Below are 25,897 nucleotides of genomic sequence, written 5' to 3'. Positions count from 1 at the left end.
TTTACTACCATCCTAGAAATTGTGTTTCGACAATTCAGGCAGACCATGTCCAGAACTAGTTGCCTGAAGGTCTTTTAAAGCAGGAGTTTTCAAACTGGGGTCCGGGGACCCCCAGGGGGCCACAAATGGGGGCTAGGGGTCCTCAGAAATTTTCAGAGAAAAATGGTGGAAGAAAAGTACTTTACAGAATATCATAATTCTTTCATTTGATTTCTGAAGACAAAAATAAATTCCAATCGAATTGACATTAAAAAATATTCAATAGTTATACATGTAGCTTTACTGTAATAGTGGGTAGAAAAAAGATATGCTGTCAACATATATGCAAAAAGTTTATATTTTCCAGCTAACGTTTAATAATATATTTTGACTTCAGTACAATGACAATATAAAAGGCAACTATTACATTTTCAAAACATGTTCTCTTTATAATACCACGCTTACTATTTTTCTCACACAGTATAGGGACTTTTTCTTTAAAATATATAGCTTTCTTTTTATATTTTAGGAAGATGGTCCCTCACAAAGGGATCATCATATTTGGGGGTCCTTGGCATCAAAAAGTTTGAAAACTCCTGTTTTAAAGAACTGGAATTTGATGGGAGTGATTTAAAGGGATGGTTCACCCAAAAATGAAAATTCTCTCATCATTTACTCACCCTCCTGCCAAAGACAAATATATCAGCACTGTTCGACCTCACAAAGCAAGGGAATCGGTATTAAAATGTTTAAATTCCAAAAGCATATAAAGGGAGCATAAAAGTAATCCATAAAACTCTAGTGGTTAAATCCATATCTTCAGAAGAGATATAAGTGTGGGTGAGAAACAGATCAATATTTAAGTCCAATCTCCACTTTAACTTTCACATTCTTCTTCTTTTGTTCTTGGCAATTCACATACTTCGTGTATATTGCCACATACTGGGCAGGGAGGAGAATTTATGGTAAAAAACGACTTAAATAGTGATCTGTTTAAAACCCACACCTATCACAACTACTGCCTTTATGTTCTTTTTGGAGCTTCACAATTTTGGCACCCCTTCACTTGCAGTGTGAGGACCTACAGAGCTGAAATATTCTTTTAAAAATCTTTGTTTGTGTTCAGCAGAAGAAAGAAAGTCATATGCATCTGGGATGACGTGAGGGTGAGTAAATGATGAGAGAATTTTCACTTTAGGGTGAACTGTCCCTTTAACACTGCTTAGTACTTACATGGTTTATATTAGGCAGGATGATGTTTTTGGATCTGTAACTTTCCGTTGATAAATATGACACTATAATGATAATTATTATTTTTATACAGTAATAATAATAATGTAACACATTACCACAATGCTGTCACTGCCAACAACAAGGAGCACAGTTATAAACATAATCTTCTATCAGTCAAAGCAAATCAGTAATGTCAAAGAAACAACTTTAGTAGAGCATGTTTTATAGAGTACACATTGTAATACCATGGTATGAATGTATCACATTAAACTTCCTTCAGCACAGTACAGTATATAACATCACACAAGTCTTGCAAGTACATTTTTTGAAATATTTTTACTTTCAGCAACAGTTTTGTACACTTATGGTAAAAAGTTGTGTACGTATATGTATACACAGCTATTCTGTGCAGCCCGATACCTTTGCAGATAGCATATACATTTTCTGTTGTTGTCCTTCAGTTGCAGTACAAGGCAGGCTACTGATCAAACTGACTTTAATGCAGATAATAGCACTTCCAATTTTGGAAAGGGTTTGATGTGCTGGTGTTTGGCAAGGAGACTTGGATGCAAAGCTCTGATGAGTGGAACAGCTTGGCTTGAGAAATAACTGCATCTCAGCATGTGGTCTGAGGATTGGGAGGCAGAAGGAGGGTAAGGAGAGGAGAGCCACTGAACTACCCCCCCCCCCCCAAACACACCCCTGCTGAGTCCAAAACTCTGGACCCAAACTCCAGAATCGATTCTCACTGGACTCCATGAGACACAGGGAGATAGTCAGATAGACATGCAAAGAGCGACAGAAGATAAAGGGCGATTCAGAGAATGAATGAGAAGATAAAAGTGAAATTTGTAATGGAAGAAAAAAAAAGCTGAAAAGAGCAGGGCAGAGGAGATGGAAGAATGAGTCAAAGAAAAAGAAAGCCAGACTGGTGTGGGAGTAAAAATGGGGGCGACTGAAGGAAAACAAGAGACAGAGAAGGAAAGTGAAAAACAGAGGAGGGCAAGAGAACGACAGACGCCTCAAGCACTCTTTCGAGTGGGATTAAGTAGCTGGGGCTTTTGTAATTAATGATCTTCATTCTTCACACACATCCACTGCGAGAGCTGTCATTTCACAGCCGTCAAAGTGCGATTCAGATGCCATGCACTTTTCACATCAGCTCTTTGATGAAAGCCAAAAGGCCCTCTAATGTCCTCTAAGCAGGGACAACTACATGAAAAATGCCACGGCGGGCAAGTCTTTGGGGAAAAGACCACACCATTACCATCTGCACTGCTAATTAACTAGCTAATTAACTAAAGCAAAATTAACTTTTTTTCCCCAAAGGAATCCACAGTCAATCAAAACAAGTGCCATCAGGCAAGCGCAAACAACCATGTTTTTTTGTGTAACTTAAAAAGTACCCCCTATTTTCTTTTCTTTTTTTACCGATTAGTAGATATCCACAATTTGGAATTTTGCTTTTAAATCAACATTCTTAACACAAGTGTTCTTAACATACCCAAGATGATTAATCACATGGCCTTTTTTCTTATTTTGTTTTATACAGGTACATAACTACATTGGAATAACTTATTTTATGACCACGTAAAAAACCACAATAAAATACCATACCTCTGTCCAGAACAATGCTTGGGATTCTCATAGCATGTTGAATGTTTTAGGTCTCAATGGGGAGTTTTTAAATTAAATATTGCACATTATCTTTAAGTTTCCAAAAACACCCAAATCTGTGATGAATGCTACAAGTTTACACAACCTCTGATAGGTATTTATTTTTGGCTAGTAATTATCTATTTATGAGACTTTTGTTATTCGTGGATAATGCATACTTATATAAATGTATATATTAAAAAAAAAAATAAAGAGAAAACACGACAAAGCTTTTGTTTTTCATTTCTTGCCGCATTCAGCCTGGCTGACTGGAGAGTCCTCGTGCAGTTAATGACACTGCCTCACTATCGCGCGCGGATCCCGACCAAACGACCCCTCTCATCAGCGCCGCAGCTCTCGCTCTCGCTCGCTCGCTCTCTCTCTCTCTCTCTCTCTCTCACACACACACACACACACACACACAGGAAGAACAGAAGAGTGCTACATACAGTCCTTGGCTCCAAGTAGAACTATCGTTTTATGCGGTTCTGGACATAGTGCCTCTGGTTTCGCCGGGTCCAGATCGTTGTCCGGTTATCTACGCAGAGTGTGAGGCTGGTCGTTTGCAGAGGAATTTCCCCAGAGCGGGAGCACTCAGTGGGTGTCTCGTGAGAGGCGCGGGAAGGCGTGACTGCGGGAAATGTATCTTCCTAACCGTTATTTTACCTCATCTCACAGCTGCTGCTTTTTAATAAGTTTGGATACCTACAGTAAAGTTTTTTGTTTCCTTCTACGACAATGAGGATCTTAACCGAGTTTTACTAGGTGAGAAACCGTGTCTGAATGATTCGGGTCAGGGTATTTGTTTTAATGTGGCTTTTACTTGAACGGAAATGTAGTTGTGGTAAACGTTTGACAATAATTTGCAGCGTTGGGCATTCTCTAGTAGTAAGACTGGTTGTAATGAATACGCGTACAGCCTTTCAAGTAGCGAGATTTACTGAACGGTTTGCACCTGTCATTTGTCTTCATTCAGGCTTGAATTTGGCCGGGCTGCGCGCATCTACTGTAACCAAACACAAACTTATGTAGCAACCTAAGGATAACCTTTGCTAATAGGATAGTTTATGTGTGAAAAGATTGAGGGCTTTTCTATACTTGACATGCACAAGATTGCCAGCACAATTCACCGAATACAAACGAGTAGTTGGACATTTATCTCCAGTGACAAAACAGAGCACAAAACAAGTGTTTAATTCAAATGCAGGTGACCAGATATGACAGAACACAACTATTTTAATACGTTCTCGTTGACTGATTCCACACTAGGTCGCTGTATTCATTAAAGTCAGTCCTTATAATCATGTAAATAGCTCCTCGCTGGGTATCTCGAGTGACTTGACTCTGGACCGCCACGCGTTCACGTCCTCGTGAAGTGAAGCAGCGGTGAATCACGATAACCAGATCACAATTTCAATTACAGGCCTAGTCAGGAGACCAATTTAACTGAGCATTGTTTCACTGTTCCCTTTAGTATGAGACATGGAGAACTGAGAAATTGTTATTCTGAGGTCCAGATTTTACTGGTCTTGCCAAATGCCAATCTAATCCTGGGCTTACACATGGGCTCCAGTTGAAAGGAATGACTGGATTCATTTAAAAGTCCTATTAAACGTGGTTACATTATTGTCTTATAGGGTACTTGTACATGTTGATGAGCATATCACTAATTGGACTCATTTGTCACCAAGGGCACTCCTTGTACATTACTTAAGAAATCAGTTCAACAAGGCTTATATTTATACTCATAGAGACTCAGAAACAGAAGATTTACACAATCACATGCAGCCAGTTCTGTAATTGACCCATTAGTTGTTTTTGTTGTTGTTGTTGTTTTTTTTAATGGAGGTGTATAAATTCATTTTGCTGAAAACTGTTACTACAGAATCAGTGAAACATGGCTCACAATCCTCTTGTTTCAGTTTTATGACTGAAACTGACTCAGCTCTCGCTTTGGAGAAAAGCAGACAGAAAAATGAGAAAAATTGCATTGCGGTCAAACATTGGGATTTATGGTGACCGGAAAAGGAACTAACAACACAGGCCTGCCATTTTAGTTTAGTTTTGTTTTGATAATCGCGACCATGATAAAGAACAGAATGTTTGGCTAGTTGATTTACAGATTCACGTTCAATAAATCTGTAGATTCACATTCTTTTTTTGTGTGTGTGTGATTAAGACAATGCAGACTTAAAGCCCAACAAATTCTCAGCCAGTTCATCATGTTAGGATTTTATTTGTTTTCAGTACCTATTGAAATTAGAGGTCATTTGGAACATGCTGTCGACTCCTGATTGCAAAGAAAGCATGTGGCTGCATCATCCTCTGATTAAGAAAAATACACATTGACAGATTGGGGGGTGAAAAGAGGGGGGAAAAAGGTAATCAATGTCAGTTGGTTATTTAGAATATATTGTCCGTCTCATGTATCACATATTCAGACAGGAAGAGATGTTGTTGTAGCCTTTTAACTTAGCAACTGGTTCAGATAACACTCAGAGCAAATACAAATATGAAGCGATGTCAAAGTCAGACTTCAATGAAGTAAAAGGTGTTGCATTTAGCCATGCACCATTCAATCAGCGTACAGTAAACAGAAATCCGGTGGCCCATTTATTTAGCTTACATAATTGCATAGTGCATCCAAAAACCTCAAAAAAGTTAGTGGTTTAATATGCTTCGCCATTAAGAGCCTTTCAAGATTTCCTAAAATGAAAATAAATGACAGGCCTCTTAGATGATGTTATCGTATTCAGTCTTGCAGACTGAGGGACACAGATTCTTTCATTGCCATTTGACTGCTCAGTCTCTGGCAGTACATCTATAAATGGTTTTTTTTTTTTCCTTTGAAAAATAATTTGCCCTGAAGGACTAGTCAATGCCACTATGCCACTTTTGATAGTTTAATGAATAGGAATGTCCTGGTCACTTCTTTCAATATTTGTTTATTTGCTTGAACACTCCCGGTGAGGTCGCTTTTTCAGTCCAGCACAGTGAGAGACAGAGTGAATACGACACTTGTGTATGTGTGTGAGGGTGTGTGAAAGAAGCTCAGCCATCGGTGCCTATTTCAACAGTGCTAAGCAAACAGGCGCAGGTTAATGTACCCTGACAAACACACACTGCAAGCACGGCAGGCTCTGCGTATCACATTTACACTGTATTTATTCTGCATAATCACAGTGGACAGACCTGATATCTGTCGGCTTAGCATTGTCCAGTTTATCACCGCCTGTAAAGGATTTATCCGATTTATTGTCTCTCCAGAAATGTTGTTCAATGAATTGTTAGTAAATTGGATTTGATTTTTCTTTTTTTAAATAATGGTGGGTTTGGAAACCATCCTTGTCTGATATCCATCCATGGAGTTTACATGAGGTTTATCCCCTTTCTAGTCATTACATGCTTCAACTAACAAAGCTTTAACAAGCAAGCATACATGCCAAGAGACAAGCACAAGTGGATCTTGCTCAATATTTACTCAGTGCAACACAGTTTTAACACTTCAGAGAATTAATGGCTAATCAATTTAAAGGCACTGTAAAATAATTGGAGGTGTCATACAAAGCACTGTTTGTCGACAGTTACAGTTCCAGGATCCTATGGCTAAATTGATATCTGATTTCCCTCGTGGACTTCAGCACGTCAACAAGGCTTTACACATATTGATTACTCTTTAAACTAGTGTCATTTAAAATTGGCTTGCCTCTACAGCTGAATATAGGACAAATCAGTATTTGAAGAAATGCACACACACACACACGCATGCACGCCCCCCCCCCACACACACACACACACACACACACACACACACACACACACACATGTTGGTGCGGCTATCCTTAATTAATAATTATAATTAATTAATAATTTTCTTTATTTATCACACATTATACATTTGCACATATACGGTGAAATTCTTCTTTTTCACATATCCCAGCTAGGCTGGGGTCAGAGTGCAGGGTCAGCCATGATACAGCGCCCCTGGAGCAGATAGGGTTAAGGGCCTTGCTCAAGGGCCCAACAGTGGCATCTTGGCAGTGCTAGGGCTTGAACCCACGACCTTCTGATCAGTAACCCAGAGCCTTAACTGCTGAGCTACCACTGCCCCTGACTATGGGGACTCTTGATTATGAGGACTCTTCATAGACATAATGATTTTTATACTGTACGAACTATAGTTTCTATCCCCAACCCTACCCCTAAACCTAACCCTCACAAAAAACTTTCTGCATTTTTACATTTTCAAAAATTACATCGTTTAGTATGTTTTTTAAGCGATTTAAAGTATGGGGACACTAGAAATGTCCTCATAAACCACATTTATAGCATAAAACCCTTGTAATTACCAGTTTGTAACCTAAAAATATTTACTCGTAAACCACCCAAATCCGCCCACACTCACACACACACACACATACACACACACGGAAACTCTTTAAGAACTTTACAGCAAGAAGCTATATCACTGTAATTGGGCAAAGACATTGTCCTTTATAAATTAAACAAACTATTACTATTGTATCTAGTTGAAAAGTAGTATCTAGCTTTTGTGTATCATTGAGCATATTCTTGAAATTTAATCAATCAAAATTTTATCCTGGGAATTTGTAATTTATGCATATTTGTCTGATGATATATCAAATCTAATTTATCATATAAAAAGAAGCAGGGTATTTTCAATGTCAAACAATCTTTAAATGTGAGGCATGCTGAAATAAATGTCAGCTGAGGTCTCCTGTGCATCGTGGTTCACACATATGAAATGTGCTTACTAGTACAGAATTGTGATGGATTGCTTCCAGGCGCCTCCATCTTTACATGACACTTTGATGATTTATTATGATATACTGCCATTACAGTTTTATCTTTAACATATACACTGGCAGCCAAAAGTTTGGAATAATGTACAGATTTTGCTCTTATGGAAAGAAATTGGTACTTTTATTCACCAAAGTGGCATTCAACTGACCACAGTGGATAGTCAGGACATTAATAACCTGAAAAATTACTATTACAATTTGATTTTTTTTCTTCAGAGTTCTCATCAAAAAAATCCTCCACGTGCAGCAATGAAAGCATTGCAGATCCTTGGCATTCCAGCTGTCAGTTTGTCCAGATACACAGGTGACATTTCACCACATGCTTCCTGTAGGACTTGCCATATATGTTGCTGTCTTGTCGGGCACTTCTCACGCACCTTACAGTCTAGCTGATCCCACAAAAGCTCAATGGGGTTAAGATCCATAACACTCTTTTCCAATTATCTGTTGTCCAATGTCTGTGTTTCTTTGCCCTCTTTAACATTTTCTTTTAGTTTATCTGTGTCAAAAGTGGCTTTTTATTTGCAATTCATCCCATCAGGCCTGCACCCGAGTCTTCTCTTTACTGTTGTACATGAAACTGGTGTTGAGCGGGTAGAATTCAATGAAGCTGTCAGCTGAGGACATGTGAGACATCTATTTCTCAAACTAGAGTCTCTGATGTACTTATCCTCTTGTTTAGTTGTACATCTGGCATTCCACATCTCTTTCTGTTCTTGTTTGAGCCAGTTTTTTGGCAATTCCAAGAATTGGATAGCCTTCATTCCTCAAAATGATTGACTGAATGATTGATGAGTTTCTAGAGAAAGCTGTTTCTTTTTTACCTAAAATTGACCTTAAGACATGCCAGTCTATTGCATACTGTGGTAACTCAAAAACAAACACAAAGACAATGTTAAGCTTCCTTTAATGAACCAAATAGTTTTCAACTGTGTTTGATATAATGGCAAGTGATTTTCTTGTACCAAATTAGCAATTTAGCATGATTACTCAAGGATAAGGTGTTGGAGTGATGGCTGCTGGAAATGAGACCTGTCTAGATTTGATCAAAAATTATTTTTTTCAAATAGTGATGGTGCTGTTTTTTACATCAGTAATGTCCTGACTATACTTTGTGATCAGTTGAATGCCACTTTGCTGAATTATAGTACCAATTTCTTTCTGAAACAGCAAAATCTGTACATTATTCCAGAATTTTGGCCGCAAGTGTGTCTTTTTTATAGCATCTAGAAAGTGCTTGTGTGCATTTTTGTTCATGCATGTTGTTGCATAAGGGTTAAGAACAATGTGGATCTTGTGTGTGAGTGAAAGCAAAGTGCTTTAAGACACAATCATGGTGTGTCTTGAGCTTTAGATGTCCTAAAGTCCATGACAGACTTGGCAGCCTACAGGTACACTTTTCCAACCCCTATAAAATCCTTTTTCTCTTTTTCTTTTTATCAGTCCTTAATTCTCTCTCCTTCTCTTTCTCTCGCTCTCCCTTCAACACCCACCCTCCCACATCACTCTCCAATTTGCTGTGGAGCTCTCTTGCCTGCCTCCTGCTGTGTTGGAGGCAGCCTATGAATTGCCACAGGCAGGAAGTGTGCTAACCAGGCAATGAAACTCGCCGGTATCTCTCTTCCAAACTGCCTTAGCTCTGGAACCACGGGATTTACATTATTGTGCTACAGAGATGACAGTCAAAGGATAATGCCATATATGAGAACAGGAACTGAAGAGAGAAAGGGGGAAAGGGTATAAAATGAGAAATGGGTTGAGAAATGCAGGACGATATGGCACTCATCAGACAAGCAAGTAATATTCTGTAATGAAATTAAATAGATTATTTTTTATTCAGTCTAGGATGGAGTATTCATTTTGATTCAGATTTATTTTGTGGTGTGATAAGGTTTGTTTGCTGCTGAATACTTATGTTGCTGAAAAAAAGAAAAGCCCCCAAATAAAGGTAATTTAGAGTAATTAAAATAATTATTAATATAATATATAGGCCTAATAAATATTAGAATTCAGATAATTCAAATAAATTACATCATATTGCATCATAAAGCATTTAGACAAGGGATGTGCATTTTCGAGTAATTTTGTAATTGAGTACTCTAACCCACTAAGAAATTAGCACTCGATTACTCGTAAATTAAAATGCACTATACAAATTACTTGTAGGCCTATGACATGTACGAAAATCTTATATTTTGTTTTATTCACAAACTTTAACAAAGTGGCAACCCTCTACAATGCAAGTAAATTAGTCACATGTGACCAAATTCTGCGCTATGCAACTAAAAATGTCTGTGATTAGCCACTTGCTAGGAAATGTTTAGATTTAACTCACCAGTGATTGATTGGCCAAAGATGAGATCCACACAATCAATTTTTCATTGAATAATGCCTCATTTAATATCCTTTATGCTTTAGCTAAATCAGTTGTTGATCAAAAACAAAAACAAAAATATTTGATTCAAATCAGCTAGGGGTGCATCGATCAATCGGCCACCAATCTCAATCGGCCGATCTTCATCTTAAGTCAGTGATTGGTGATCATGCCTAGAATCAGGGATGATCTTTTTTTGAAGCATGCAGGGAATCACACATACACTGCTACTCTAATAAATGAGCACATTCTCAGCCCTTGATGCATGACAGTGTGGCCTCTGGAGGGTGAATTGTTGGCAGTTCTAAGTATTCACGAATTTGAACGTTCAGACATGCTGTTATTCAGATGAATATGCAGGTTTGTTTTTAAAAATGTGTAAGAATTACATGTGTATGAATATTAATATTAATATTAATATTACCATTTTCTAGAGTCATTAAGGTAGTAATTCTGACTCACTGCACTGTGAGCACGGAGAGGATAAAGAGACTGCAAACGGGTATAAAAACGAATTAACAACAATTAAACATACGACAATAAACATGCATATACAAATCTGAGTATAAGTGATGTAACATGAGTCATGACAATTAGACGTTGTGTTTAGCGATAGAGACTGTTTGAGCGGTCATGAGCACTTTCAGCTTCACTCCCTTCGGTATGCTCACTCGCGGTGTCAATCAAACATGCGGCTCTCCAGGTGCTCTCAATATCTCATCAGTCACTCATCTCAATGCTATTCTGTGAGGATCTCAATTTAAATCAGATTAATGGTGGTCACATTACCACTAATCACAGCAATTATATTTTAACCATAACGGCACCGCGTCCTCATGCATTTGCTTAATAAATTGTGATTTGTGTTACAGCAAAATGCCAAAGACTGTAAACAAATAGATATTAATGATTTCTCACTGGAGCAGTTGTAGAGCTTGTAATGAATGTATTTTTCTTATTTTTGTACGTATCTCTGCTGTGTGTGATGCTCTCATGGTGTTTACTGCTTACCAGTATGTCACAATGACCTTTTGATATTGACAACAGAACTATTCATAACTGTGAACAATGAACAATATATTTTTACAGTTAATAAAATTACTTAATACAACTTTTGATTTGAAAAATGTAATAGTATATGTTGTAACTAACATTAAGTTCATTAGTTCATGTTAACTACAGTAATGTTAAATAATGTTAACGAATGGAACCTTTTTGTGAAGTGTTATTGTAATTTTACTGTGTGGGGCATAAACATAACTGCTCAATATAACTTGCAGAAGTGTGGCAAAGGGCACTTTAAAAAAAAAACTGCTGATCTTAGTGTTAAAAAATCAGAGATCTGTATCGGCCTCAAATTTCCTGATCGGTGCACACCTAAAATCAGCCATAGCACAAATGCGGTAAAGAAGCTCTCGTTAATATGCACTCAACTTTAACACTTCTGTAATGCTCCCTGAACTGCCGGTATTCTTAAAGAGACAGTACTGTTTGAGCACCTGTTCTACAAATCAATGTAAATATTGTAAATAGTAAAAATTATACATGTAAACAATAAACATTTAACAAAATATATAAATGGAATATAATAAATCATATTTATTGATGGAATACATGGATTTGGACATTTAAAAAAAAAAAAATGCTAAAATGTGACCAAAATTCTATAAAAAAAAAAAATGGTTAATACATATTACATTATTTTCACATACAGACATACTGGAACACACGCACACACACAAACAGTACTTTCATCTTGTTTGCGGGGCAATTTCAGACTCCTGTGAATCATAGAGCTGCAGAACCATATCTGTAGAGTTTCGGAGCTTTAGAACTGAGGGAGTGAGGAAAAAAAGCCCATGGCGCTGCCATGTGAGACGTTTCAGTGTAATGTTTTTTTTTAGTAAGAGCTGTGATCTCTGTACTCTGTGTGTGCTATCATAACCTCTTCAAATGCTGACATGAGGAGAATTGTAAAACTTTTTTTTTTGGCCCATGATGAAACACAGTCTAATGAAGGAATTCTTATGCTCCTTTAATTGCGATTAAAGTGCAGTAATTAAAACAGAGTTCAGGAAGTTAGAGATCTCCAAGAAATAAGTTATTAATTTTACATCATCATTCAGGACATCATAATCTTGCAGTTCTACCAGAATAGACCACGCTCAGCAATAAGGATGTCTCTTACTCCAAATGATTCAAGTCCAAGAAAAGCACAGCCTTGAGGTCATGAATACTGAAAAAGAAGAACACAAGTGGATGTGTCTTCCTCCAGGCCTGTGCACATCTGTGCCGCGTCGCATCTCCACCGTGATGCGGGGGTGGTGAAAACGACGACCCCCAGACAATAGTGGCACTGTACCAGGGTGCAGCAGTGTAGTGTGGGAACAGGCACTGGCTAATGGAAGTGTGCCTTTGTTTCCCGTCTGCATTTTTTCCATTGTCTCACCGTGAGCGAGTGACTGGAAGCTGGGCTGGGTTCAGGGAGAGCAATGCAACGCATGAATTATGCAAAGCTATCAAAGCAAGCTATTGTCGGTGGTGGCGGCCACACTAAAGCTCAGAACGGGTTGAGTGAGGGGCGCCGATGGAGATAGGGGTTCTGTATTTCTTTGGGCTATGTGCACTTAGTATCTTGGAGTGAACTTTTGTGACTGGTTGCGGACTGTGGAGGCTGATTCAAATATTTAGACTGAAGGGTTTAAAAACATTCAGACATAGAAGAGAGGAGTAAAATAATGGAAAAGGAGGACACTGCTGATGCAGACATTAAAATTATTTTGATAAGACTTGATTTGATTCAATTAAATTGTCATGCATCCTAATGAGATGCTAACACAGGAGAAATCAACTTTGCTAGCATCCAGTTACAACATGAGGTGTTTGATCTGTACTCACCTTTATATGCAGAATGTTAAGTGTGCAATTAATTCTTAATCTTAATGCAGGGGAAATAAATGTAAAATGTATTCTTGTAAAATTCTATATAATTATTGGCACAAATAAACATTGTAGCTTCCGTAGATGTTAACAACTCTTTTTTTACAGACTACCACAGGAAATTTATTATGTACACTCAGGGTTTGGTAGTAGTGGAATACATGTAATGGGATTACGTATTTAAAATACAAAATATTCCACTACAGTTACATTTTAAATCATTGGTTATTAGAATACAGTTACATTCAAAAAGTATTTTGATTGCTGAAGAGATTACTTTTATTGTAATTTGTTTCATTTAATATTTAGTCCTTTCAGATGGAAAACATGTATACATAAATGATGCGATCCAAAGTGCATTTGAACAGCGGTGAAACACTTTCTTATGATGTGTTATATTCATACGAGCAGACAGAGAAGTAAGTTTGAAGTAAGGTTGGAGCGAAAGAAATATAGAAAACTTGTGTAAATTGTCAGCTTTACGCTAAGCTAAAATGCTATTTCTAGCCATTTTACATGCACGTGTTTCCAGGCACGATCATAATTTTTTATCAAGAAAATTCACGTTGGATAATAATTTCTTTTTTTCTAGTAAGACCTTTGATATTAGGGCAAAAATCTTATTCTTGATAATAATTTTTTTATTGTTTTCCTGTAAAAATATCTAAAAATCCTTAAAACAAGATAAATTTGATTTATCTTTTTAGAAACAACACTGCATAAGATATTTAGGTTTTTCAGAGAATGTATTTTTAACATGTATTTTGTCTTACTGTAATGGCAGAGTTTTTATAGTCAAAACAAGTGAAAAAATCTACCAGTGCTGAAGAAGCAATCCAAAGTAATTAGAATACATTACTGACCTTGAGTAATCTAAGAGAATACGTTACAAATTAAGTATCAAAAGTAACCCTCCCAACCCTGTGTACACTGTATTAAATAATAAGCAGGATTACTCCATTTCTATGGTGAAATCATGCCATTAATGACCACCAAGGCATTTTCAAGAAATTGGACAGAGAATTGGCAACTTGCTGCATCATCTTACTTTATTGGATGCCTTTTGTCTGCAGCAACCCACTCCCAAGAGGCAATTAATTTGGAGTGTTATATCAACTTTCAACTTTATTGTCCCCAAAGGGCAAATACTTACGCTACAGTGGCACTAGGGGTGCAACAGTATGAAATGTTCACGGTATGATAACCTTCACAAAAAATACCACGGTATCACGGTATAACAGTATTAAAGAGATAGTTCACCCAAAAATGAAAATTCTCTCATTTACCCACACTTATGCCATCCCAGATGTGTGACTTTCTTTCATCTGCTGAACACAATTGAAGATTTTTCGGTGAGAAACAGGTCACTTTCACATTCTTCTTCTTGTGTTTTTGGTGATTCACATTCTTCATGCATATCACCCCCTACTGGGCAGGGAGAAAAATTTCAAGCAAAAAAGTACTTAAATATTGATCTGTTTCTCACCCACACCTATTATATCACTTCTGAAAATATGGATTAAAACACTGGAGTCTTCTGGATTACTTTTATGATGACTTTATGTGCTTTTTGGAGTGTCAGAATGTTGGCACCCATTCACTTGCATTGTATGGACCTACAGAGCTGAAATATTCTTTAAAAAATCTTCATTTATGTTCTGCACAAGAAAGAAAGTCATACACATCAGGGATGTCATGAGGGTGAGTAAATGATGAGATAATTTAAATTTTTGGGTGAACCATCCCTTTAAAGTGCCTTGCTAAAATTATTAGAAAAATACAGCAACGAGTCGTCTGACTGGATGATGGCCCAGGATGTGATGTTGGGGCATTTTTCTGGATGAATAAATAAATACTTTTTAGTTCATTGATGCCATCCCTAACTGATTTTTGAAATGCAAGCAACATTATAAATAATAATACATAGGCCTATATTAAAATATGATTTTGTTTTCTTCAGGAATTTCCCATTAGGTGCATCTTGTGAATGAAGAAAAGACAATGGCAAGTGAAATTTATAAAATTATGCATAAGTTTTTTTTTATGCTGTTTTGAAATATAACAATAATGGCAAGACAGGAAAAAATCCCAGTCATCTTGATCTCCCTCTTTATGATAACATTAAAACAACTCATTTTTCTACTTTTTTTGCTGACATCTCTATGCTCTTTGCATATTTTCACACAATATACAGATTTACATTTGAGATAAAAATATAATTTCTGTCCTTTTCAGCATATGCTTGTCTCGCGCATCCACAAGTGTCTGATTAACTTGTGTCTGACTGGCAAGTTTCTAAAAACTTTAAACTGTTTAGATGTTGTAGACCTACCACTTCGCTGGTGTTCGTTTTTCATTCCATTGTTGCACTCGTGGGTGATCTTGTTGTGCTATGATGGTTAATTAATTCCACCATACAAAGAGTGTAAAAGACATGTCCTGTCCTGTGCGTGCATGCACGCACATGCATGCAAGTGAGCGAGTGAGAGGCTGAGAAAGAGGGAGGGAGCTGCACTGCTCCTATTCCGATCACACTTTTTTCGACAATGTTTACAAATTGGTGACTATCAACATTGATGATGCCTTGTGGAAATAAAGGTTCAGAGTTTGACATTTTAATGCGCTGCACTCTCTCTGCCATGCAGTTAGCGCGTGTGGCTTTTAAAATGAAGTGACGGTTCAGTGAAACAGGAGACGTACGTCACAATTTAGAGATTTATTTTATCAAGTTTATATGATGCTGTGTAAATGTAGCCAATTCTCTCTTAAATTAACTGATATTTACAATGGAAACTTTCATTCCTTTACTTGGATTTTTGAAGAAAAAAACAATCATACCATGAATGCAATACCGTGAAATATAAATGTCAACTGTTTGATAACTGTCTCTTTATAAAACAGGTATACCGTGAAACTGCGACACCAGTACATCCCTAAGTGACACAAATATGATTTGACCCATTCTTAAGATGTGTGTGATAAATATATAAATAAGTAAAATGCAGATTTAACTCTTTTGTTTGTTCCAGTCTCAATGTTTCTGCCTGCATCAGATGCTCAGCCTGTGTGGACCTATGAGACACTATGTTTTTTTAATGTGAATGAAATACACAGAAAATCTATCAAAGTTTATATATGAGTTTATAAGTGTGACTATAAATATACAGGTGCATCTCAATAAATTAGAATGTCGTGGAAAAGTTCATTTATTTCAGTAATTCAACTCAAATTGTGAAACTCGTGTATTAAATAAATTCAATGCACACAGACTGAAGTAGTTTAAGTCTTTGGTTCTTTTAATTGTGATGATTTTGGCTCACATTTAACAAAAACCTACCAATTCACTATCTCAAAAAATTAGAATATGGTGACATGCCAATCAGCTAATCAACACAAAACACCTGCAAAGTTTTCCTGAGCCTTCAAAATGGTCTCTCAGTTTGGTTCACTAGGCTACACAATCATGGAGAAGACTGCTGATCTGACAGTTGTCCAGAAGACAATCATTGACACCCTTCACAAGGAGGGTAAGCCACAAACATTCATTGCCAAAGAAGCTGGCTGTTCACAGAGTGCTGTATCCAAGCATGTTAACAGAAAGTTGAGTGGAAGGAAAAAGTGTGGAAGAAAAAGATGCACAACCAACCAAGAGAACCGCAGCCTTATGAGGATTGTCAAGCAAAATCGATTCAAGAATTTGGGTGAACTTCACAAGGAATGGACTGAGGCTGGGGTCAAGGCATCAAGAGCCACCACACACAGACATGTCAAGGAATTTGGCTACAGTTGTCGTATTCCTCTTGTTAAGCCACTCCTGAACCACAGACAATGTCAGAGGCGTCTTACCTGGGCTAAGGAGAAGAAGAACTGGACTGTTGCCCAGTGGTCCAAAGTCCTCTTTTCAGATGAGAGCAAGTTTTGTATTTCATTTGGAAACCAAGGTCCTAGAGTCTGGAGGAAGGGTGGAGAAGCTCATAGCCCAAGTTGCTTGAAGTCCAGTGTTAAGTTTCCACAGTCTGTGATGATTTGGGGTGCAATGTCATCTGCTGGTGTTGGTCCATTGTGTTTTTTGAAAACCAAAGTCACTGCACCCGTTTACCAAGAACTTTTGGAGCACTTCAGGCTTCCTTCTGCTGACCAGCTTTTTAAAGATGCCGATTTCATTTTCCAGCAGGATTTGGCACCTGCCCACACTGCCAAAAGTGCCAAAAGTTGGTTAAATGACCATGGTGTTGGTGTGCTTGACTGGCCAGCAAACTCACCAGACCTGAACCCCATAGAGAATCTATGGGGTATTGTCAAGAGGAAAATGAGAAACAAGAGACCAAAAAATGCAGATGAGATGAAGGCCACTGTCAAAGAAACCTGGGCTTCCATACCACCTCAGCAGTGCCACAAACTGATCACCTCCATGCCACGCCGAATTGAGGCAGTAATTAAAGCAAAAGGAGCCCCTACCAAGTATTGAGTACATATACAGTAAATTAACATACTTTCCAGAAGGCCAACAATTCACTAAAAATGTTTTTTTTATTGGTCTTATGATGTATTCTAATTTTTTGAGATAGTGAATTGGTGGGTTTTTGTTAAATGTGAGCAAAATCATCACAATTAAAAGAACCAAAGACTTAAACTACTTCAGTCTGTGTGCACTGAATTTATTTAATATACGAGTTTCACAATTTGAGTTGAATTACTGAAATAAATGAACTTTTCCACGACATTCTAATTTATTGAGATGCACCTGTATATAGAGTGCATCAGCTTTTTCCACTTTCTTTTGTCCTTATCACATCTCCTAATAATTTAGTGGATTTTTTTTGCACATTTCTTTCTCAATTTCAATTAGATACTCATAGTTCCCTGTCTGTCACTCACTCAATGTTGTGTCGATGTAGTGACAAGGGGTTCGATCTTGAGAGCCCCAGTCACCTTTGCTTAAAATAGAAAAGGCCAATGAAAATTGACGAGTGGAATTTGCATGCCACTCTCCACCCCGGACATATGGGTATAAAAGGAGATGGCATGCATCACTCATTCAGAGGCATGTGTGTTCGTCCTCTCACTCTTTGCTACGCTGCTGGATTCTTACACCGCATATCAGCGGTCACCCTCACACGGTTGAGTGCTGTGTTTCCCCTGGGCGCTTCGGCAGTCTGAGACTGCAAGTGCTAAAAGAGTATATTAGAAAGAGTATATTTCCTTATAAAAGAGCTCGCGCAAACGCTTGGCGTCTTTTTAAAGATGTCCTTCCGCGTTTGCGCTACTGGATGTGGCCGTTATCTCTCCCCTCTGGATACCCATGAATTCTGCCTCGAGTGTCTGGGGCGCCAGCCATCTGAGCCTGGGTGAAATTACGGGTGGAAAAGAGCAGTTTCCTCATTCCCTGGGCCAGCGCACTTGCAACGGCCAGGTGCTGGAAGTCTTTCCGGTCAATCAGGCGGACGCGTGTACTTTCCGTTCCCTCATTCTCCGTTGAGAGACAGCCGGCGAACAGGTAAGTGTGCTGGTCTCTGGGGCCGCTCACCTGCCCCAGTCACCGGCCACCGTTGCGGGCTTGCAAAGCAGCACGTCCCCCTTGGGCTGTCTTCCAGGTGGGGTGCCTGCTCTGCCTTGCAGCGAACCACCCTGCCTGGGCACGGCAAGTCCGGTTGTCCCCCTGGTGCCGCTGTCACGGAGGCTGGAGGCCCCGTTAGAGCTCTCCAGCCCCTCACGGTGGCTCATCAGGACGATTCGCCTCGGCTACGCGATCCAGTTCGCCAGATGCCCGCCTTAGTTCAGTGGCGTCCAGTCCACTACGGTGCAGGGTGAGGGTGCCACCCTTCTGGCGAAGGGAGCAATAGAGCCCGTCCCCGTAGCCGAGTTGCGTAAGGGCTTCTACAGCCCTTATTTTATCATGCCCAAGAGAGGGGGAGGGTCGCGCCCAATCTTGGACCTGCGTGCCCTGAACAAGGCCTTACACAGGCTTCCGTTCAGGATGTTAACGCAGAAGCGCATCCTGGCGTCTGTACAACATCAGAATTGGTTCGCGGCCATCGACCTGAAGGATGCATACTTTCACGTATCGATCCTTCCTCGACACAGACCCTTTCTTCGGTTTGCTTTCAGGGGACTAGCATACCAGTACAAGGTACAGAGACCTTTGGTCTGTCCCTGTCCCCTCGCGTCTTTACCAAGGTCGCAGTGGCTGCCCTGGTCCTGCTAAGGGAGAAGGACATACGCATTCTCAATTATCTCGACGACTGGCTAATCCTAGCTCACTCGCGAGATCTATTGTGTGCACACAGGGATCTTTTACTTCAGCACTTCGCCCGACTCGGGCTTCAGGTCAACTGGGAGAAGAGCAAGCTCTCCCCTGTGCAGAGCATTTTTTTTCCCGGTATGGAGTTGGACTCGGTCGCTCTCAGGGCACGTCTTATGACTGAACGTGCTCAGTCAGTGCTGACCTGCCTGAAGACCTGGACGGGGACGGGGACCCAATTCCAATGGCACATCGACTGCTTAGAGTTTCTGGCAGTATCGCTGTGTACCAGGAGGCCTGGTAGGCGGCCGCGGACTAGGGACTAGGTCCAGAGGCCTGGGAGGCAGCCGCAGACTTGGGACTGGAGCCTTGGAAGACTCTGAGGGCGGAGCCATGGAAGACTGAGGACAGAGTCTTGGAAGACTCTGAGGACGGTGCCGTGGAAGACTCTGAGAACGGTGCCATGGGAAGCTCAAGGGGCAGAGCCATGGAAGGCAGAGCTGTGGGAGGCTCAAGGGGTGGAGACGTGGAAAGCGGAGCCGTGGGAGGCTCGAGGAGCGGAGCTGTGGAAGACAGAGCCATGGGAGGCTCGAGGGGCGAAGCCGTGGAAGGCTTGAGGAGTGGAGCCATGGAAGACGGAGCCATGGGAGGCTCAAGGGGCGAAGCTGTGTAAGACAGAGCCGTGGGAGGCTTGAGGCTAAGAGTCCTGGATGACTGGGAAACGACCTCTGTGGTCGTGAGCATGGGCAGAGATTCGGGAACGACCCCCGTGGTCGTTAACATGGGCAGAGACTTGGGAACGACTTCCGTGGTCGTGAGTACTGGCTGAAACTTGGGAAAGACCTCCGTGGTCATGAACTCTGGCAGAGACTCGGGAACGACCTCCGTGGTTGTGTACACTGGCAGAGACTCTGTAATGACCTCTGTGGTCGCGAACATGGGCAGAGACTTGGGAATGACCTCTGTGGTCGTGAACACTGGCATAGACTTGATAGCAAAAACCCTTCTTCTCCTTCTCCTCTTTCGGGCAGCCTGTACATTGACTCTGGGATGGACAAAGCTGGAAACACTGGCTCTGGGACAGACAAGGCTGGCAACGCTGGCTCTGGGATGGACGTGGCTTCAGGCTCAATGGCCGTGGCAGGCGTGGGCGTTGGCTCGGTGGCCGGGGCAGGCGTGGGGCAAGGAGTCGCGGAAGGCTTGGAGCAAAGAGCCATGGGTGGCTTGGAGCAAGGGGCCGTGGGAGGCTTGGCTATGACATGGCATGGAGCAGACTCAGGCGTGGCTGTGACCTGGCGTGGAGCAGACTCAGGCGTGGCTGTGACCTGACGTGGAGCAGACTCAGGCGTGGCTGTGACCTGACATGGAGCAGACTCAGTCGTTGCTGTGACCTGGCGTGGAGCAGACTCAGGCGTGGCTGTGACCTGGCCTGGAGCAGACTCAGACTTGGCTGTGACCTGGCGTGGAGCAGACTCAGATTTGGCTGTGACCTGGCGTGGAGCAGACTCAGGCGTGGCTGTGACCTGGCGTGGAGCAGACTCAGACTTGGCTGTGACCTGGCGTGGAGCAGACTCAGATTTGGCTGTGACCTGGCGTGGAGCAGACTCAGACTTGGCTGTGACATGGCGTGGAGCAGACTCAGACTTGGCTGTGACATGACGTGGAGCAGATTCCGGCGTAGCTGTGACATGGTGTGGAGCCGACTCAGGTGTGGAAGTCTTGGAAGCCGGGTTCAGGGTAGGGAGAGGAGGATCCTCTGAACCGAGAGTTTCTAATATTAAATTCACGTATTCATCTCAAGTGTAGTATCCTGTCTCTGGCAATTCCCTCCACCGGTGAGCTGTGAGTCCGATCCGATAAATAGATTTCAGGTGGGAAAAAGCAAAACCTGTGTAGCTGGCAACGGTGCTGAAAAGATTAGTAAGTATTCCTTTATGGGTAGATCCACCTGGCTCAATTGAATGAAGCCGCTAGATCCATTTTGTATGGTCAGTTGTTCTGTAATGTTTGAAGGAAGTAACGAGAGCGGGATCTAGATGCAGCTTAACTTTAATAACAAATAAATAAAATACAAAAACAGGGTAAACACTGGAACAGGGCAAGACTAGGAACTGGGAAACAAAACAAACGTTACAAACAAGATAGCAACGGAACATGAACTGGAGAAAAACACAATAACTGACGAAGACTGAACAGACATCAGGGCATTATATACACAAGGATTAATGAGGTGAAAAATGAAACGAATTAATGAAAAACAGGTGAGAAAAATTGGGAACAGCTGGCAGTGATGAGGGCAGTGAATTAAGGGGAATGTAGTCCAGGGAAAACAGAAGACAGAGGCTAAACACAAGACAAAACAACAGTGAATCATGACATTTAGATTAAAACATGTCCTTTTTCCATTGTGTTTAAATGGTGTTCTGATTGTTTTCATTCATTTTCTATTGGCCTATCTTTCAGTATTGTTAAGTATCGTTTATTCCTACACTCATATGAAAAATACATCAGTTGTATAGAAATACACTCAAAGTTACTTTTACTGAGGATGATTGTGCACAATGTTCCGGCTGAAAAGTGTGATAGCTATCCTATCTGCTGGCACTGAGCAAGAGTTTTTACAGCCAGATGATCTCCCCCTTGGCCTTAACTCACCAAGCTTCCAATCCATGTCTCACTGGATGAGCAGATTTGAAGCAAATATCCTCCAGAGAAGTAACTGGATACCATTAGAAATTGCGGCCTCTCAAAAACCCCATATTTCAGCTTTTTCCAGCATAATATTTCCATATCAAAATAGTTAAACAAGCAAAAGAGTCATAGTGCTGGGAGGACTAACCTAATTGCATGGCAATTTGCTTTTTACTTAAGGCACTAAGTAAATTACTGTAAATTAATGGTGTATTTCTTATGCTGTATTTCCTAATCATTTCTGATATTCTTTACATTCATCATTGATAAGCCTAAGGTTACTATCATTTTAATATTAAAGAAATTAGTCTAAAAGAAGACTCTGATGTTTAGACAATAGATGTTGACATGATGTTAAAGAAGATCAGAGCAATAATAGAGATAGAGAAAGTAGAGAATTTCAAGATAAAGAAGGAAAAACTGATATATGTGTGGGATACATATATTATTATTTATTTTATTATTATTTTTTTTTACAGTAATAAGATGTTTTATTATGAATGTGATTTACAAGGACATGCATAGCTGTACATTGACTATACAAAAAATAAATAAATAAAAATAAAATATAATAAGGCACACCCCAGTGGCAAAAAACAAAAACAAACAAACATGCGTACCACTTCAATAGGTGTGCTCTCAGATTATTGGAGGGACATTGTCGTAGAGTTGAAAGAAATATACAGGTTTGGACAAAGGTTAATAAGTTATAAGTGGGGATGAAGAAATGAGATCTGTGATAAAGATATGAAGTTGAATGCTCAGCATCTGGAACATCTGGATGGTACTGAGCACTGGTCTTACCAGCTGACACTGCTATGATGATCGTTATTTATGGAGTATAAGGTCAAAGGTGGAATCTGATATCCACTGCTAGTCCCAATGAAATGTAATTACCAAATAGAGCATCTTGCTGTAGATGTGCACTTTCAGCAATCAGACCCACACTCTCACACTATCTGCAGAATACCCAATATGCTTTGGTAAGAAAGATGGGTCATGAAGGTTGCCACCAATTTATTTAACCATGGGTTACTGCATTGGATCAAAGTCATGGTGCCTTATCCACCTCGCTCATTGTGAATTCATTAGGTGTACACACACATAACATACAGCTTTCCAAAACAGGATAAACCCAGACACATCAAATTTCAGAGTAATTTGGATAGGTATATTGCTCTCGATCAATACCAGAAAGTTAGAAAAAGTTAGAAGAATTTGCGCAGTAGCTCAACCGATAAAGTGTTCCACTTGCGATGCAAAAGACCTGGGGCCTCATTTATAAAATTAACGTACAATCAGATTTGATGCTAAATTACATGGATTTCATCCTACGTCAAAAGTAACGAACAAATTGGGATTTATAAAGGCAGAAACTGACGAGAAAATTTTCTTATGCGTACGTCAACTGGCAAGGATGCATAAGAAAAAAAAATTGTGCCTACGCTCCGGTGTGCCAGTGCGCACTGACTTTATTTTTTATTTTTTGTGATGCAAATATGAATCAGTGACTGACTGAATTTATTAATAAATGAGAACGTTTACGTGTACAAGAATATTCCGAAGTGAGTGAGAATGTGGTCTTATAGATTATGTGTAATGTAAATGTTTTATTTTGGAAATCCACTGTAAAAGACTATTTACTGTATTTAGCCCTATCTGCACATTTCCATAATAAGTACATTTTGAGACCTACGGGATTACAGACAGGCGTAATATATGGTACGTAATATGTTCAGCACATTTTCGGGAGTGAGGAGGAGGAGCAATAGTTAAACATAGCTAAATCCGTTTACAGATGGAAAAAGCACAACAACAGTCTCATATAAAACATAAAACTCACCTATTGTTTATTTTTTGTCAATTTATCCTTCAGCCTTTTGTCTGCTGTTGTTGAGGACATAAATAAAAACAAATTATTTGACTAAAAAGTAGCATAATGAATGGCAAGAGTGAACAGAAGATCATAGCAGGAAAATAATGCACATATTTTATACAGAACACAACTGTAATGTAGCTAAACTACTGTATGCATATTTCATTGTATATAAACAAGCATGTAAACCTTTTTTTTGAATAAATGTTTAGTAAGAACATGGACATTGGTTGAAGAATGGTGTGGATTTACAGTAAACGCGGTCAGTGAATGGATTTACAGGTGCATCTCAATAAATTAGAATGTCGTGGAAAAGTTCATTTATTTCAGTAATTCAACTCAAATTGTGAAACTCGTGTATTAAATAAATTCAGTGCACACAGACTGAAGTAGTTTAAGTCTTTGGTTCTTTTAATTGTGATGATTTTGGCTCACATTTAACAAAAACCCACCAATTCACTATCTCAAAAAATTAGAATACATCATAAGACCAATAAAAAAAACATTTTTAGTGAATTGTTGGCCTTCTGGAAAGTATGTTCATTTACTGTATATGTACTCAATACTTGGTAGGGGCTCCTTTTGCTTTAATTACTGCCTCAATTCGGCGTGGCATGGAGGTGATCAGTTTGTGGCACTGCTGAGGTGGTATGGAAGCCCTGGTTTCTTTGACAGTGGCTTTCATCTCATCTGAATTTTTTGGTCTCTTGTTTCTCATTTTCCTCTTGACAATACCCCATAGATTCTCTATGGGGTTCAGGTCTGGTGAGTTTGCTGGCCAGTCAAGCACACCAACACCATGGTCATTTAACCAACTTTTGGTGCTTTTGGCAGTGTGGGCAGGTGCCAAATCCTGCTGGAAAATGAAATCAGCATCTTTAAAAAGCTGGTCAGCAGAAGGAAGCATGAAGTGCTCCAGAATTTCTTGGTAAACGGGTGCAGTGACTTTGATTTTCAAAAAACACAATGGACCAACACCAGCAGATGACATTGCACCCCAAATCATCACGGACTGTGGAAACTTAACACTGGACTTCAAGCAACTTGGGCTATGAGCTTCTCCACCCTTCCTCCAGACTCTAGGACCTTGGTTTCCAAATGAAATACAAAACTTGCTCTCATCTGAAAAGAGGACTTTGGACCACTGGGCAACAGTCCAGTTCTTCTTCTCCTTAGCCCAGGTAAGACGCCTCTAACGTTGTCTGTGGTTCAGGAGTGGCTTAACAAGAGGAATACAACAACTGTAGCCAAATTCCATGACATGTCTGTGTGTGGTGGCTCTTGATGCCTTGACCCCAGCCTCAGTCCATTCCTTGTGAAGTTCACCCAAATTCTTGAATCGATTTTGCTTGACAATCATAAGGCTGCGGTTCTCTCGGTTGGTTGTGCATCTTTTTCTTCCACACTTTTTCCTTCCACTCAACTTTCTGTTAACATGCTTGGATACAGCACTCTGTGAACAGCCAGCTTCTTTGGCAATGAATGTTTGTGGCTTACCCTCCTTGTGAAGGGTGTCAATGATTGTCTTCTGGACAACTGTCAGATCAGCAGTCTTCCCCATGATTGTTTAGCCTAGTGAACCAAACTGAGAGACCATTTTGAAGGCTCAGGAAACCTTTGCAGGTGTTTTGAGTTGATTAGCTGATTGGCATGTCACCATATTCTAATTTTTTGAGATAGTGAATTGGTGGGTTTTTGTTAAATGTGAGCCAAAATCATCACAATTAAAAGAACCAAAGACTTAAACTACTTCAGTCTGTGTGCATTGAATTTATTTAATACACGAGTTTCACAATTTGAGTTGAATTACTGAAATAAATGAACTTTTCCACGACATTCAAATTTATTGAGATGCACCTGTATTATTGATAATGAACATGAATAACTGATGATGAGTTGTTGAATATGCTGCATTATATGGGGAGAAACCGGTAGCTGCACTCACTTTTTTAGAAAACCGCACAAGAACATTACATATGAATGAATGAATGAATGAATTGACTTGCGCTTGTTCTTTTATTGCATTCTGCCTCACCATTTTAGGATATTTGTGGGTGTTCTTTAGGTGGAGTCCATGTGCTTAT

At 39.8% G+C, this 25,897-nt stretch overlaps 1 protein-coding gene across 3 annotated transcripts in view; it reads left to right on the top strand.

Annotated features, from left to right (window-relative positions):
• The first annotated feature begins 3,452 nt into the window (after positions 1-3,452).
• LOC127417877 (teneurin-3-like) overlaps positions 3,453-25,897 on the top strand; it is a 209,726-nt gene continuing 187,281 nt past the window's right edge. For 2 of the 3 annotated variants that reach the window (XM_051658120.1, XM_051658119.1), the window contains exon 1: positions 3,453-3,633. The gene's annotated coding sequence lies outside the window, so the exon portion shown is untranslated. The remainder of the gene's footprint in view (positions 3,634-25,897) is intronic. The other variant, XM_051658118.1, reaches the window with a different exon arrangement.

Source organism: Myxocyprinus asiaticus, chromosome 27, assembly GCF_019703515.2.
Source record: "Myxocyprinus asiaticus isolate MX2 ecotype Aquarium Trade chromosome 27, UBuf_Myxa_2, whole genome shotgun sequence".
In the NCBI taxonomy this organism is placed as follows: domain Eukaryota; kingdom Metazoa; phylum Chordata; class Actinopteri; order Cypriniformes; family Catostomidae; genus Myxocyprinus; species Myxocyprinus asiaticus.
Note: the sequence above shows the minus strand (reverse complement) of the source record. Positions and strands in the feature narration are given on the sequence as shown.